This window comes from Uranotaenia lowii, chromosome 3 (assembly GCF_029784155.1).
Source record: "Uranotaenia lowii strain MFRU-FL chromosome 3, ASM2978415v1, whole genome shotgun sequence".
NCBI lineage: Eukaryota > Metazoa > Arthropoda > Insecta > Diptera > Culicidae > Uranotaenia > Uranotaenia lowii.
In genome coordinates this window covers 199050142-199066669 of record NC_073693.1, presented here as the reverse complement: position 1 = coordinate 199066669, position 16528 = coordinate 199050142, and the positions used below count along the sequence as shown (strand labels likewise).

At 37.1% G+C, this 16528-nt stretch overlaps 1 protein-coding gene across 4 annotated transcripts in view; it reads right to left on the bottom strand.

Moving 5' to 3' along the window:
* The window catches only part of LOC129751256 (cardioacceleratory peptide receptor-like), a 305152-nt gene extending 288959 nt beyond the window's left edge, over positions 1 to 16193 (bottom strand). For 2 of the 4 annotated variants that reach the window (XM_055746644.1, XM_055746643.1), the window contains exon 1: positions 15659 to 16193. The gene's annotated coding sequence lies outside the window, so the exon portion shown is untranslated. The remainder of the gene's footprint in view (positions 1 to 15658) is intronic. The other 2 variants (XM_055746645.1, XM_055746646.1) reach the window with 1 other exon arrangement.
* Positions 16194 to 16528: the final 335 nt, after the last annotated feature.

The window sequence follows — 16528 nt, the reverse complement described above, 5'->3', positions numbered from 1 at the left end:
AGATTCTGATTGGATCGATTGACTGTGCACCGAACCGAGGATTGCCGTGGAATCCTTCAACAATGGAGCAACTGAACGACCTTGACCTGGCTGACGATATTGTTTTGCTCGCCCAAACACAACCAGATATGCAGAGCAAACTCGACGACCTCACCGAAAGTTCCAAGGCAGCAGGTCTCAAAGTCAATGTCGGAAAGACCAAGTCGATGGAGATCAACACAGGAAATCCCTCCAGTTTCATGGTAGCTGGGCAACAAGTTGAGAAAGTGGAGTGCTTCCAGTATCTTGGTAGCCAGATTACGCCTGATGGTGGTACCAGAAAAGACATCGAAACACGGATCAGAAAGGCCCGATTTGCGTTTGCGAGTCTCCGAAACATCTGGCGGTCACGCCAGATCTCTCTACGAACAAAAATCCGAATCTTCAACTCAAACGTCAAATCCGTATTGCTGTACGGGTGCGAAACTTGGTGCACATATGCGGTAACGACGCGAAAACTGCAAGTATTTGTAAATCGCTGCCTGCGGAATATCATCCGCGCTTGGTGGCCTGGCAACTGGATCTCGAATGAGGAACTACATCGCCGGTGTCATCAAAAGGCGCTAGAAATCGAGATTCGGGAACGTAAGTGGAGATGGATTGGGCACACGCTGCGAAGAGATGAAAACGAGATTTGCAGAGAGGCGCTAGATTGGAATCCAGAAGGTCATCGAAGAAGAGGCAGACCCAGAAATTCGTGGCGGCGAAGCCTAGCCGCTGAAATCCGAACTGTCGACGAGAATCTTGACTGGGACCAGGTGAAGGCGCTGGCTCCGGATCGTCAACAGTGGAGGTCTTTTACCACGGCCCTATGCACCGGAGGATCGGCGCGGGATCATTAAGTAAGTAAGTAAGGTCTTGGACGGTCTTTCCTTAAGAGAATTTTGAAATTGGCACAAAAACTATAAGCACAGCTTGGTTGCACAGAATAAATTAAAATTACGTTCATTTTTCAGCACAAAAAAATCAATTTTCCCTTACAAACATAAAAGATCAAATTTACAAATGTAAACGTTTCTTAAAAAATCTGCAAAAAAATATGGATTAGTTTTGAATCAAAACGAAGCTTTTTAGGCCCCAGGGTTTGAGAAATGCTAAAATTACCCCAAATCGACTCAGTCTAATATAACATGGATTTTAAGGGTTCAAGCTTTATTGTTATTTTTTTTCGGAATTAAAAATCGTAAACTATTTTAAGATCTTTTTTAATTATTCCTAGCTGTAACGTATAAAATGATACAAAAATTGCAATTTTGGAGTATTTACATTTCTTGAAATCGGACCAAGCAGTTTTCGATAAGCTTCATATAAGAAGTTATTTAAAAAAAAAATGCAACACTTTGTTTTGTAAATAATCTTTAAATGGATTAAAATTGATGAAATTTTCAGTGAAGCTTCCTAGTAATGCAATGTTTATGTGAAGAAAAAGAGAAAGCTTCCAATACAGAAGCAAATTGACAAATTTTTCTAGGCAGGATCGAGAAAAATCCCGGAATGTACCAGTGGGAGACCTAAAAACAGCTGAAAATCTAAGTCTATACAAATTACTTAGGAGTCCTGGAATTTGAACAAAAGTGGAGATGATTGATTCCATGAAGTTAAGGAATGTGAGAGTTTTCATCAAGCTCAAACCGAAAATTTCAATAAAGGAAGTGATTAAAAAAGGTTACTTTTTCCCTGAGACCTGAGACCTGAGACTTTAGACCTGAAATATGAGAACTGTGATCTGAGACACGAGACATGAGACCTGAGACCTGAGACAAGAGATATTAGGCTCAGCATGAGATATAAGAAATGAGACCTGAGGCATGAAACAAGAACCATGAGACCTGAGACATGAGACTTTAGACCTGAGACCTGACCTGAGACCTGAGACCTGAGACCCAGTACCGGAATGGGAATCGAATCCATGCCATCAGTGGACCAGTGATTACCGTCTTACCACGCTAACCACTCGACCACCGAGACGTTTCTCACAACTAACTTAGAGTTCTGTTTGCTATCGAAAAGGCTTTAAGTTTTTTTGTAGAAAACTTCTTTCAAACACTAACTTGATTAGTCGCAAGTTGAAATCGGAGCTAAACTAATTTCTACCGGTACTAACACTAGTAAGTTACTCAGGTCTAAAGTCTCATGTTTTTTATGCATTGGTGACCATGTAAATGGCAACCTAAGGTGCTCTGCCTACCAAAAGGCGCTAGCAGCGATACCAAGGGCTTGGAAGTAATCCAAATCAACCTCATCAGCTGTCACGAAGCACAACAGCTTCTGCGACAGATGGCGGTGGAAGAGAAGCTAGACATAGCGTAAGTAGCAGATCCCTATTATATAGAGCCATGAATGGCACAAATTGGGTAACCGATGATGCCAATCTGGCCGCAATAGGGGTGACAGAAAAGCTTCCCATACAAGAAGTGGTCACCTCGAATGAGGAAGGCTTCGTGATAGCCAAAGTCAATGGGATCTTCTTTTGTAGCTGCTACGCTCCACCGAGGTGGACCTTGGAGAAGTTTAGCTCTACGATGAATAGGATAATCGAGTTGCTCACAGGCCGAAGCCCCGTTATTATCGCGGGGGATTTCAATGCGTGGGCCCAGAAATGGGGTAGTTCCCTTACGAACGCCAAAGGACAGAGTCTACTTGAAGCACTTGCAAGGCTGAATGTGGACCTGGCGAATGTAGGTAATACTAGAAACTACCATAGAGAGGGATGTGAACCCATTATAGATATCACATTTGCTAGTCCCAGATGGACAAGTAATTATAGAGTGAGCGAGGACTACACTCATAGCGACCACTTGCGATCCGTTATCGTGTGGGTAAAAGTGCACAGTCAGTCAGAAGGGAGGTAATGACAGGTGAACGACGCTGGAGGACAAAACAATTTGACCGGAATGTCTTTGTCGAGGTTTTGAAGTGGGAGAAAACCCTGTCTAACTTTTCGGTGGAAAACGCGACGAAAGTACTCACACGTGCTTTTGACGCAGCAATGGCTAGGAGAGCTAATCGTATAAACCCATATCCACCAGTTTATTGGTGGACTGAGGAAATCGCGAATTTGCGTGCCAGCTGCCTTCGTGCTAGACGAAACATGCAGAGAGCACGAACTCAAATGGAGGGGGACGAGCGTGGGCCGCTTTTCAAAAATGCTAAAAGAAACCTATGCAAGGCAATTAAAGAGAGTAAAAATGCATGTTTAAGGAAACTTTGTATTGATGCGACCGACCATGGGGCGATGCCTACAGGATAGTCATGGCGAAAAACAAAAGCCGTAGCACACCACCTGAAATGTGCCCCAACAAACTGAGGGAAATAACGAGAGAGCTGTTCCCGCATCATAATATCAATAGCTGGCTGCAAGTCCCGTACGACTGGGATACGAGCGAGGAGGAGTTAATATCGTTGGAAGAACTGCGCGATATCGCCAAATCCCTTCAGCTGGAAAAGGCTCCGGGTCCAGATGGTATCCCGAACATTGCAGTTAAGGCCGCTATTATGGAATTTCCCGAAATGTTCCGATCGTCACTGCAAATTTGTATAGAGGAAAGGATGTTTCCAGAAATTTGGAAACGGCAGAAGCTGGTTCTGCTGCCCAAACCAGGAAAGCTATTGGGGAACCCATCGACATACAGGCCAATATGCCTACTGAATACGGTTGGAAAGGTTCTGGAAAAGGTGATCTTGAATCGTATCCAGCAATACACCGAGGGCGAAGGCGGATTGTCCAACAATCAATTTGGCTTTCGAAAAGGGCGATGCACAGTCGACGCCATCCGAACTGTCATCGAAACGGTGTTACAGTCAAACCGTAACAATGGTTTTTAGAACACTTCCTAGTAATATGCACAATAACTTAACTTAAAGTAAATATAAATTAGTATTGTATCCCTTTTCTTATTTGTTGGCTCTTTTTTTATATAAATATTTATTAGCTAGATTATTTTCAGTGTCTTTTGTCACCCTACATTCACTCCTACCCTTCGAACTCGACAGCCAATAGCTCCCAACTCTATCGCCGAAAATTTGTTGACAGCCGGAAACTCAGGCGAAAATCGAGCGAAAAAGTGGAGAGTAGGACGAAACAAAGCGCAACGACGACGGCTTGGCAGCAGCGGTGTCATATATACAGATTTTGCTGTATTATACAGATTTTTCAACGTCAATACAGATAAGATACAGATACAGATTTTTATACAGATTTTTGAACACTAATACAGATTTATACAGATTTTTTAGAAAATCTAAATCAATTGTTGATGAAACGGTTTCCACGGGCTAACTGAGCTAAATCTTTTAAAACCTTTATCTTTCGAACTGCAGTATACCGCAAATGCTTGCAACAGCACATATAATTTATCCAGACCATTAACTTCTACAAGTAAACTTTTGTGAAGACTATAATCATCATTTATTATAGGTTAGTAGGAGCTTTAATAGTCTCTTTTTCTCATCAGCATAACTTTATAGTTTTAACGACGAATGATAGCCCCCCAAACAGAGTACACAAATTTTGATAATAAAATCAGTTTAAAATCTCTTCTCCTTAAGTTTGATATCTATAAAGTAGGGTGGTATTTAAGATTATCACATAAAAAGAGAAAGATTGAGAATCATATAGAAAATTCTTATTTCAGATTCAATTAGATTTGCATCGTCAGTTTTTTAATTCAAAACTCTTTAACTGAATAAAGTAGGAGAACACTTTGAATTTCAAAACAAATTCATTTCTTATACGATATGCAGTAATTTTTTTTAAGCCAGCCCACTTATTGAAACCAGTTTTAGTTCATAAATACAGGAAAAAATCAGGAGTGATGTTTCTTAGACGAAACTTTTCATAGTTAGTCCTAAATGTGCTAAGGATTTAAAAATAAGATTTACAATTTTTATCGATAACACATGGCAGAAAATTTCAAGCAATATAAGAGTAATATAAGCTCTTATTTTAGATATAAATACTAAAAATAGGTTAAAAAATACATTCAATAAATTTATGCGCTGGCAAAACTACATGACAAAGATATAAAAAATTTTTTTTCAATTTAGTAATCGACTTTCTCAAGGACCGCGAGTAATTTTGACATTGGAGGAAAAAAGTGATAAAAGTTTCCGTTTTGTCATTTTTGTTCCAATTCAACAAAAAAATGGAAATTTTGAACTAAATTTAATGAACAAAATAAATCTTTCATATTTCTTGAGGCACCGTACCAGTCAAAACGTTTTGTAGACTTCGGCAAGGTTGGGAAATAAGTTATAATCCTAAATATCAAATTCTCAAAAATATTTTTGAATGGTGCCAGATTTATTATTTAGTTATTATTTAATTTTTTAAAGCGTTGTGTTTCTGAAACTAAAATATCTAAGCAAGATTGATTGAATGAAAGACATCAGAAAGGTTTAAAATCTGTTGTACGTATTCATGTAGGTTTATTTTTGGGTTTAAAAAAAAATATTAAAATTTCTTTTTGAAATTGATTGATTTGAATTTAGGAACCCAAAATCTTCCAAAATCAATTAAGTATTAAAACATAGGAAACATAAATGACTTTCTCTTCTGTAACTTTCAATCATAACATGAATTCAATTTTCGTACTTAAATATACATTTTTGAATTTAAAGATTTTAGAAATAAGGTTGGGAAAATTTAGAAAACAGAAATGAGATTCTGAATTCAGAATAACATTCATAATTATATGGTTAATTATTTAGAATCATAACTCAAAATCATTGAGCTAAATCTTAAGCATTTTGCCTTCCGATTTAGACAATTAAAAACATAGTTTAAAAGTTTTCTGTATTAAAATGAAAAGATGCTCAACAAAATGCTGTTCAAATGCGACAAACTTTTAAAATTTGTCCTAAGGTTGTTAGGTTGCAGCCAACAAAATTGCATGTTTTCATCTGGCGTGAGTTAATTAGCCTTTCGTAATAATTTTATTTCGCGGCCCTCGAGACCCCAATGTGCGGCCGGCATAGCCTTTCCGAATTGAATTATTTTCGCATTTTTTGCCTGCGGTAGTTCGTTAGATATCATAAAATACCAGCCAATAAACCAGAAATAGTTGATACGCGATGACTTGTTTAAACATGTAATTTACGTGTTTCTGTTTGCATTTATCCCTCAATCATTCATATTGGGGACTTTTTTTTCCAGAAATGTAACATTCAATATGTTTTTCAAAGGGTCCTAATTTTTCTTGAGCGTTTTTAAGTTCAAAATCGATAACTAAATGGAAGTCGGCAAACGCAAATTAAAAAAAAATTGGAAGAATATTTATGAGCACATGATGATGATTTTCATATTTTTGTCAAATTTAAAGTTGTATGACAAATTAACTCAGCAGATTTTTTTTTTAAAACATTATTATTTTATCAAATTGGAAAAAAAAATGCCAATTTCGTTAGTAATTGAATTAAAACTCAGCATGAAAAGTGCCGGAAAAAAATTTACATTCATGATAAAACCCTGTATTGTAATTTTGTATTTGATTCAAAAAATCTGTGGAAATGTTCTCTGATGTTATACCATACGTTGACAAATTCAGTCTTTTCACTTGGTAAATAACAATTCATTTTCAAAACGTTAAGATATTTTCTTCAACAAGCCTTTGAAATCTTTTCCCAGTAGCACTAAAGTTTAATCAATAAAATCTATTAAAAAATGCTAAAAAACAATAAAGAATGTAGACTCTCTTAAAATTTGCTTAGGAATCTGTGAAATTTTTGTTATTCCCAGGATTTCAGCAAATTTGGTTGACACGTTATATTAAAAATGTTTTTCGCGAATTGTAGGGAAAAAAATCAGGGCTTCGTAGGGCCAATTTGAATTGTGGATTTTTTTGGAAATACGTACAGAAAACCGAAATTTAGATCAGTGAGTTTGTACCACAAAAATAAAAAAATATATCTCTAGTTTTTTAGTTATTGCTGTGATATAGACACATAGCTCCAGAAGACTTTTAAAGAAAGTAATGAGTAGATACCGCCAGTTAAGATAAAAATGATTATTATATGGAAAGGCGTTAAACGTGTTTGTGCATCGTACGTTTTTAAGGAAAAATGTGATGCAAATGATATCTATGTTTGGAAGAACGAATGTTTGCGAAGAGGTTAAAGTTAATTGAAAAACTATATTTTCAAAGATTTAAAATAAATTATTTGAAATAAAAAAAATCGCTTAAAATTTGTAATTATTATTTTTTTATTATCCAGCAAATCTTTTTGTTATTATCTATAGAGTTCGATAAATGATTTACGTGTTTTATTTCATATTAGCGCGGCCCGCCGAGAATATTTTGAAATAAAACTGGCTGGTTGGTTCAAAAGGTTTCTCGCCCCTGCTCTAGATGAAGTTCAAACCGTCAAAACTGATTTCCAAATAGCATATTAGGCGATAAACTTACATAGAAAACAATTATATAAGTTTTTGGTCGTTAAAGTTCAAATACAGATAAATACAGATTTTTTCATGAGGCCGATACAGATTTTTTAAAAAACCATCTGACAACCCTGCTTGGCAGTAAAGCGGGTATTCAGTTCGGAACGCTCAATCAGGGGAGACGTGTTTTTCGTAGCTCTCCCAAAGGAAGAAATAAAAGTGTGCTCACGTGCTCTATCAATAGTGTAGTAACACCCAAACAACCATCAAAATTCTTCCATCTGCTGTTCCGGACTTTTTCCCTACCGGATTCCTTGCCTGTCCGTGGTTCGAGGAAACGTCAAACAATATCCGAAAGGGAAAGCGCTCTTCCGTTTACCGAGCGCATCGCCGAAGTCGTATCCACGTGGCCAGTGGGAAAGACCAGACAGAAACCGATCTGTTCGAAGCCGGGGGTCTAGCCGCCTTTAATCCGACCCGTTCCAGCTTTGCCGGGTTCTTCATCTCGCTGCACAGTGGTCCGAAAGGGCTAAAAATGGAACTTTTTTCGTAGCGCCTCTGTCTTTCATCTGATCTCATCAGTGTCTTCATAACATTTGCTTCTTCAAACATGCTTCATAACATAAAAACATCAAAAGTTAGTCGAAGTCCACTATAAAGAAATTGAAAATTTTAACTTTTTTATTTCAATAGATAGAGCTTTACTTTGTATTACAAAGTTGTAGAATACATAAAAATATGAAACTTTGTTGAACACATCAAAACTCTATCTCTTTTCAGAGCAGAGTTATAAAGTTTTTTTATAAAAGTTATTTAAAAGTTAGTTTTTTAAACTTAACTATAGTTAGATGATGATTTTCCTAAATAAAGTGTTCTGCACATTTGTTAGGGCATCCAAATCACACGTTTTGCACAAGATTTCAACATTCTACGACGTTTCCTAGCCAACTTATTGCAACTTTAAGTTTTATTTTTACTCAACTTCACGAGCGTTTATTTCAAAAACGTGCAAGTGGAATTTTAAAACTAATAAACCACATTGAAGCTTGAACTTAGTACAACAAATTGATGTAAGCTCAAGAATCGAAACGGCTGATAAATCCAGACTCAAGAAGAGAAGAGGGGACCGTTTTTGTGCGGCAGTTCAATAGTGTCAGCTGGGCAGCGATTGCTTCTTCGCTTAGAAAAATGAGGATACCGAAATATCTCTGCAAATTAGTGGAAAGCTGTTTCCAGAACCGCAAGCTACAATATTTGACGAGCGAAGGATTTCAGGAAATGGATGTTACAGCTGGAGTACCGCAAGGGTTCGGTTCTGTGGAATATTACGTATGATAAGGTGCTGACATTGAACCTGCCAGAGGGAGTCAAGTTGGTTGGTTTCGCGGACGACGTCGGGCTACTGGTGACGGGTTACTTAACAGAAATCGTCCAGCAAAGAGCTTCAGAGGTTGTAGAAGCGGTAGAGAGCTGGATGCACTCCAAAAGTTTGCAGTTGGCTCACCACAAAACCGAGATGGCCCTGATTTCACCGCAAACAGGCAAAATTACAGTTGGATGATGCACTTTCGAATCAAAGCGTGAGCTTAAAAATGTGGGTGTGATGATTGACCGGCTCAGCTTCAAAAACCACGTTGAGTATGTATGCAAGAAGGCAATAACAGGCCGCACTCACGAGGATAATGGCGAACAACTCCGAGATCCGAAGTAGTCAGCGAAGGATGATTCCGTGTGTAGTTCCGTCAATTCTTCGGTATGGAGGGGCGGCCCGTAAATCTGGTCTTAACATCCAGTGTAACCAGCAGAAGCTGAACAGTGTACAGAGGCGAATGAATTTGCGGGTCATCTGTGCATACCGCACCGTTTCGTCGGAGGTTGCATGTGTTGTAGCGGGAGACATGCCCATCTCGGTTTTGTTGGTGGAGGACTCCTATTGCTACGAAAATAGAGGCACGCAAAACGTGAGAACACGAGCCAGAGATAGCTCCATAGCCAACTGGCAGCAGCTGTGGGACAGCTCAGAAAGGGTATGACCAGTATCACCACAGGTTCGGACATGCGGCCTCGACGGTCTGTCTTACATGCGGTGACGTGGACGAGACACCCGAACACGTGGTATTCTATTGTCCAAGATTTGAGACGTCCCTCGCCAACATATTCGCCGCCTGCGGACTAGAAACGACAGCGGACAACATGCTGCAGAAGATGTGTGATGACATCAACACATGTCAGGCAGTCAGTGATGGGCTCGCCCGGATAATGATTGCTTTGCAAAGGAGTTGGAAACTGACGCAAATTGCGATTTACGTAGGATTACGTAGGTTAACCCTTCGTTTCATAAAGTAACAAATTTGCAACAATCTATTATATAAAATTCTCTTGTAACGGTGTTTGTAGTACTACTCCTCCGAAATTACCAAAATGATTTGAATGAAATTATTTTTAGAATATTCTGTAGCCATGCGAATCGGTTTATATCGAATAAAATTAACAAAAAGTCACCTCAGTTGTCCGTAGAAATTAAATTTGTAGTTTTTTCAATCAAATAAAAGTCATGACATCCATTTTTTTCGAGATTTTCTTTACTTAGGGCGCCGGGCGGGCGGTTTGTTTTTCGTCTCTATGGTCGAGGCGTCGCGAGCAAACGTCGTGAGAGTATAGTAACAGGGCCATAGCATACTGATTAGTAGGAATATTTGGGCGCCTATTTCTCAACCAAGCATTCTTTCAACGCACGTGGCGGCGATATGAAGCCTAGATGTGTTTTTTCTTCTTGATTCCTAGCTCATTTGTACAGCACATATGAATAAATGAAGCCTAGATGTGACCCAGATTGATATTTTACCGATCAAATCAAAACCATTTAAACGGTTTTAAATATTAAAACTGTTTTTATTTCATGTTAATTGAATCAGCAATGGTTGTCTAGAAAACATGAATTTGATACTGATGCATAAGGAAAAATGGTATGACTCTTTGCAGACGTTTGAAAAAAAAGAAAGTGGGAAGATTTACATACGATTGAATAATCCAATACGAAGAAACATTTTTCGAACATGTACAAATGTGCTCAACTGAAGATAAATCAAGCGCCTTTAAATTTACAGAACAACAACAAAATACGTTGAAAATGAACAGACATATGTACTGAACAAGAGCCTGTCCTTTACGAAGGATTAAATAGGATTGATGTTTTAAATAAACATCAATCCTATTTAAATTTAAGACCGAATGCAAAGATTTTTTGCAACCATATGTGTAAGTTATCAATAATCTAAGAAGAATTTTCAGTTAAAAGGTACACTACAGCGAATGAAAACGTTAAAAATTTACAAAAAATGTATACATTATTTCTTTATTTATAAATGGTTGGGCCCAAATAAACAATCTGACAAAACAAACTCAACTTTTTCTAAAATTATTTACCGAAAAACTGTTTACAGGTTCACTGTTATCATACCCGGTGTTCCTTTATTGAGAGTTTCGATTTACAAAAAAAACACTTATTTTTTTAAGGTTTTGAGTTATTTCAGCAAGAAATTTTCCAGAAAATGATATGAACTCATGAAACCATCGTAGCCTGAACAGATTATTTCCTTTCGAACTATTTAGTTTTATTTTAAATCTGCTTTTCAATTAAATGTTATTGAATTGGAAATATTACATAGTCTTAAATCAAATCGCAGATCCCCACCAACAATGTTCAGGAGATTTTGAAATCAGAACATAATTTCGATCTTCAATTAAAACATATTTTTTCTATTATTAATACTAATCGTTTCCTTGATTCATTGGGTTAAAGTTCATAGGAATGTAATTTGCTTTTTTCATTTATCAATATAAAAAAGTAGATTACAGTATACAACATCGCCAGATTTTTTGCCATGGCAAATGCTGTTTGGGAACACTTCAAGTTGAAATGTGTCATATCTATAAGTTCGGTATTTGGAAAAACTTTTTTAACATGATTTTGCGAAAATATGTATATTGATTCAAACTACTTCGAGGGGTGAGGATGGTGAACAAAAAGCTGATTGGAAGCTAAAAGCGCTGCGTTAGGAATATTAATACTAACCCACCGCTTTTAGCTCCCAAATATTCCGAAAATTGTCCCAATATTCAAACTGTATTTTCATAAAGTTCCATATGCAATAAATTACAATAAATGAGAAACTTTTGATTTCGATTCAAACTTTAATGTTATTTTGAACAAAGCGGAATAAATCAACTAAATGGTATACAATAAATGAAAAATACATACATATTATCAACATACAATTATTTATGGAAAAAGTTACAAAAAGTGATTTTTTTTGCAATAGGCTTGCAAGTTGGACGATAACATCGAACTGAAAAAATAAAACCATTTTGCGACAAGAACCTGAAACCTGACCATTCGTTGATATACAAAAAATCTGAATGAAAGAAAAGTTAATAAAAAAGTATTCATGAAAGTTGCATGTAAGATTTAATGAAGGTTATTTTTTTGATTATTTAAGAAAATACCCGTAGAACTGAATTAAAATTGTTAGGTTTTATTTCGAAGCGGGACAATTCGAGTAAACGGAAATGAGGGAAATTTAAAAAAAAACTAGAACATGTTCACAAAAACGAGACGATAAACAACTCAATATTTAATAAATTTTAAAAATTAATCAGCGAAGAAAAAATGGAAAATGGACGCCAAATTTAACAGGGTAAGACGAAGTTTACCGGGTCTGCTAGTTAATGTATATAAAAAGTGAAAAATCGTATTTTTATTAAAAAATTTTTCTTGATGTACTCGTCATTTCCAACTGTAAAAAATTATTTTTAGGGAAAAATAAAAAATCATGAAATGAAGGGTTAACTTTACTAAGCTTAAAGAGTCCGAAGCTATGAAATTAACTACGCAAAACAATCAGCGTAGCCGATGGGACCACAACGTGAAGATGATCTTGGGCAGTCAGGATGATGTTTAATTTATATATGAACTTCTTGGCGAGTGTTGCATAAGTAGCGCACATACACTGCCGGCCAAAAGTTTGGGATCACCCACTAAAAAACATGCAAATTTTGATCGTTCATATCTCCCTGCCGAAGTATTGCCTTAGGGCAGGTACCGGTTTAGGAAATTGTCTGAGGCCCCAGGTGGAGTTTAGGGCGTATGTAAATACGGATGAGTATACAACGAGTCGACCCACTGTTCCCATTTAGACACGGCACTCGACGTGCATTGGAACCAATTCGTAAAATTCCTTCTTCGAATTTACCACCTGGGAAAAAAAAAGTTTCATGGCTCTTGTCTCATGCCTGAGGTCTCATGCCTCAGGTTTCATGTCTTATGTCTCATGTCTTAGGTCTCAGGTCTCAGGTCTCAGGTTTCAGGTTTCAGGTCTCAGGTCTTATGTCTCAGGTCTCATGCCTCAGGTCTCATGTCTTATGTCTCATGTCTTAGGTCTCAGATCTCAGGTCTTATGTCTCAGGTCTAATGTCTCAGGTCTCAGGTCTCAGGTATCATGTCGAAAGTCCCACGTCTCAGGTCTAGGTATCAGTTGTCTCAATTCTCAGGTCTCAATTCTCAGGTTTCATGTCTCTAGTCTACAGTCTCAAGTCTCAGGACTCAAGTCTCAAATCTCAGGTCTCAGGTCTCAGGTCTTGAGTGTCAATTTGCATGTCTTATTGTTTCAAGTTTCAGAGCTGCAGTAATTAAATGGTCTTTTTTTTACACGGTTTTGGGAATTAGCACGGTTTTTTTGCACGATTTTTTTACGCGGTTCGATTATCAGTTCAAAAAAAACCTTAGTGTAAATACTGATTGGGACCGTCCCAAAACCATCATACTCAAATTTCTCTTTATAATTTTTATAATTTTCAAAAAATTCAGTTACGAGCCGTTTGAAATAAAGAATTTTCAAAAAAAAAAAATCAGTTTATTTAAATAGTTGGACTCCCCCTTATTCTGCGCCGCGCGTGAGGTGACGAAAGTCGAGTCGAGTTGGAGTCGCGTGAGTCTTGTCACCTTACTCCCGAAACCGATGTGACGAAGCATACGATTTGTCACTCACGGTGACTACTAGATTAGGATAATAACTCAAAAAGTTAATTCTAAAAGACGTTTCTCACCTAAAGCGACTACTGGAATCGGGTGACTCGACTATCGTCACCTCACGCGCGGCGCAGAATAAGGGGGAGTGTGTTCATCACGGAAAAAATTAAAAACAATTACGATATTTCACAAATTTCATACATCAATTGTTGTTAATTTATTAAATAAAATAAAATATTTCCAGAGCAAACCCTTGAACTTGAAAAATATCGGTTTATCTCAAAGCCAAATCGCTTTTCCTGATTTTAATAAATAAACCTAATGAACGCAATCCTTTAACAATAAAATTAACTACTACAGTGGACAAAATCACAAAGTACTGTTTATAAGCATAAAAAATATTTAAAAAAAGCATCAAAAGTAGTAGTAGTTGTAGTATTGAATCTATATATATAATAATAATAAAACTTTTATTTATGAAAAAACTCAATTTTACTCTAAATCAAAATCCTTAGTGACATAAACTACAAAGATTTTAGTGATGACCGAATTACTTTTAAAAGTTGAAGTACATAGAAAATTGCAGAATTTAATTTTGAATAGATTGAATTCAAGATTAACAAATTAGAATTTCGAATAAAAGTTAACTTGGCTTGTCAGCATTCTGTCATACCGAAAATCTATAATCAAATCTGCGATGCGTTTTTAAAACACGTTCTATTCGTTAGGTTTTTTGTTTAAATTTTTAAATTTTTTCAATTCCACGTTTTTTCCTTTTTTTTTTTAATGTGAATTTTAAAATCTGGAAGCTCTCATCGTCTCTGGGGGCGGTAAGGACCACTTTTAAAGCCACGTTTAAAGGATAGCGATCGAGCAGAAGCTTCTTCATGAATTCTACATCATCAAAGAATAATGAAAAGATTATTTTGGTTAAAACAATTGAAGTAAGATTATGCCGAAGCATACTAGTGAAACATGAAATTTCATTTAGAACCTAAATGTGTGTGTTCGATTATAATAACATAATAACATAAAACCAACAAAAACTTTTACGTGGTAAATCGAGATTTTAAAAATTATTTACAAATTATTCAGGACTCTTAGATTTTTTTTATTGAAAAAAATATATACTTTCAGGCGTTAAGAATATACTTCTTAATAAAATACTTCAATTTATTCAGTGACTTCTATATCGATATATTCGTATAAATTTTAACTAAAATCATAGAAAAAGTGTGTCGAAATTTGTCAAAGTATATTTACTTTTGGATTTATGCACCTTGAAGTCTTTTTAACTGTGCTGCCAGAGACCATCTCGCGGGCTTTTCTCTGCTCATACAAAAAAATAGACTGTTATCACCAATAAAAATAAATAACAGAAAATAAAGGAAACAAAAATGCTATGTGAAAATGCTTAATCTATATTGTTAAAAGTTAAATAAAGGGATTCTATTTAACTGTTTGTCTCGTCCCTACAATTAATAATCTGCCAGTATAGCACACGTATGCAAGTGTCAATTCAAGCTTATAATGTCTAATTTCTTTTAAGTTTTAAGTTAAATATCAAAATTCCGCCAGAAACTATTCAACTTTAAAGTGTTTATTATGTACCTATATCACTAAACACAACCCATTTCCAAGAAGATAGCAATTGAGTGCTCTACTGATGCAGTCTAGAAGTCAAACAAGAATTTTATATTTTCCTCGAAAAATACGCACAAACAATCTACTGGAAAAGCAAGTAGGTAGGAAGGAATTGCTTCGCTTCGCTACTCAAACATTAAACATTAGATAACAAATTCCTAGCGAATGTTTTGACGGGGCTTAATTGAATCATCTTCTTTCTAGATTTTGCCACCCCCAAATATTATCTTTCCCGAAACTTGAAATAATGTCTTCGTGGGTAGTAATTTTCCGAAGCGCAGAAGCTGCTATAAATGTGGAGGAGTACCTAACACCTCATGAAAGTTTTAAGTCATTGTTCATTTTTGATCAAATTAACTCAAAAATTAGGAATATTTAAACGTATGAAAAGTGAACCAATCCGATTATGCAGCGCCTCCAATAAACAATGTTTACACCAAACACTTCATTATCGCTTCAATCTCGCTCCAAAATTTATGGCCACCGATTTGGCTAATTAGCGCGCTCATGCTTAATCCTAAAATTCCCAATTCACGCTCCGATCGCCATGGTACAGCTATTTTATTCACCTCATCCACTTTGTGTCGATTCACCAAATCACTAGCTGGCCCCCCGAAAACCAGAAGAAAAAAAGAAAACCACTCACAGCTCCACCGCCAAAGCGATCAATCATCAATCATTCACTGGCACAAGATTCAATTTCAATTTGTCAACGGTGATGGTTTGCCAAATCCAAACTACCGGAAGAACCAATTTGAGCGCACCCTTCGAGCGCACACTTTTTTCCACAAACGTATCACTGGCTCGCTCGTTCGGCCGGAAGTATTTGCTATTTTTTACTACATTTAAACCCGCGCTCCATTAGCGCAGTTGATGCGTTTGGGCGGTGGAAATGGCATGTTGTCGCTCTCGAACTATTCAATTAACGTTTTCCTCTGATTTGCACGCGCGTTCTTCCTGGGCTCATAAAGAGACCACTAATTGCTGGCCGGCACGAATCGGACGACCGACCCACGGAAACGGAACAACGAAACGACGACCGGAGAACAGTTTTTTAGCAGCCGGTCACATATTATTCCCCATTCCGAACCGCCATCGGAGACCGCAGAATCTTGACTGACGCTCAACACGCGGCCTGATTGGATTTGGACCATACGCCCGTCGTCGTCGTTTGTTGTCGTCGCCGTCGTCGTCGTCGTCGTTGGAAGCTACTGTACTGGCAAATAGCATCCCAGCATCATCATCATCATCATCGTCGTCGTCATCGGGGAGTCCATGTCGGCATCTCGTGTAAGTGAGACTCCCGCCGGCTGATCCGCCGCCAGTCAGTTCAGTTGACGTTCATTCGTGTCTCGATTGCTGACAGCAACCAAAACCGCAACAACACCGGTAAAATCTCTTCCACGACCCCGGACACTTCCAACCTTCCTTCCGCCAAC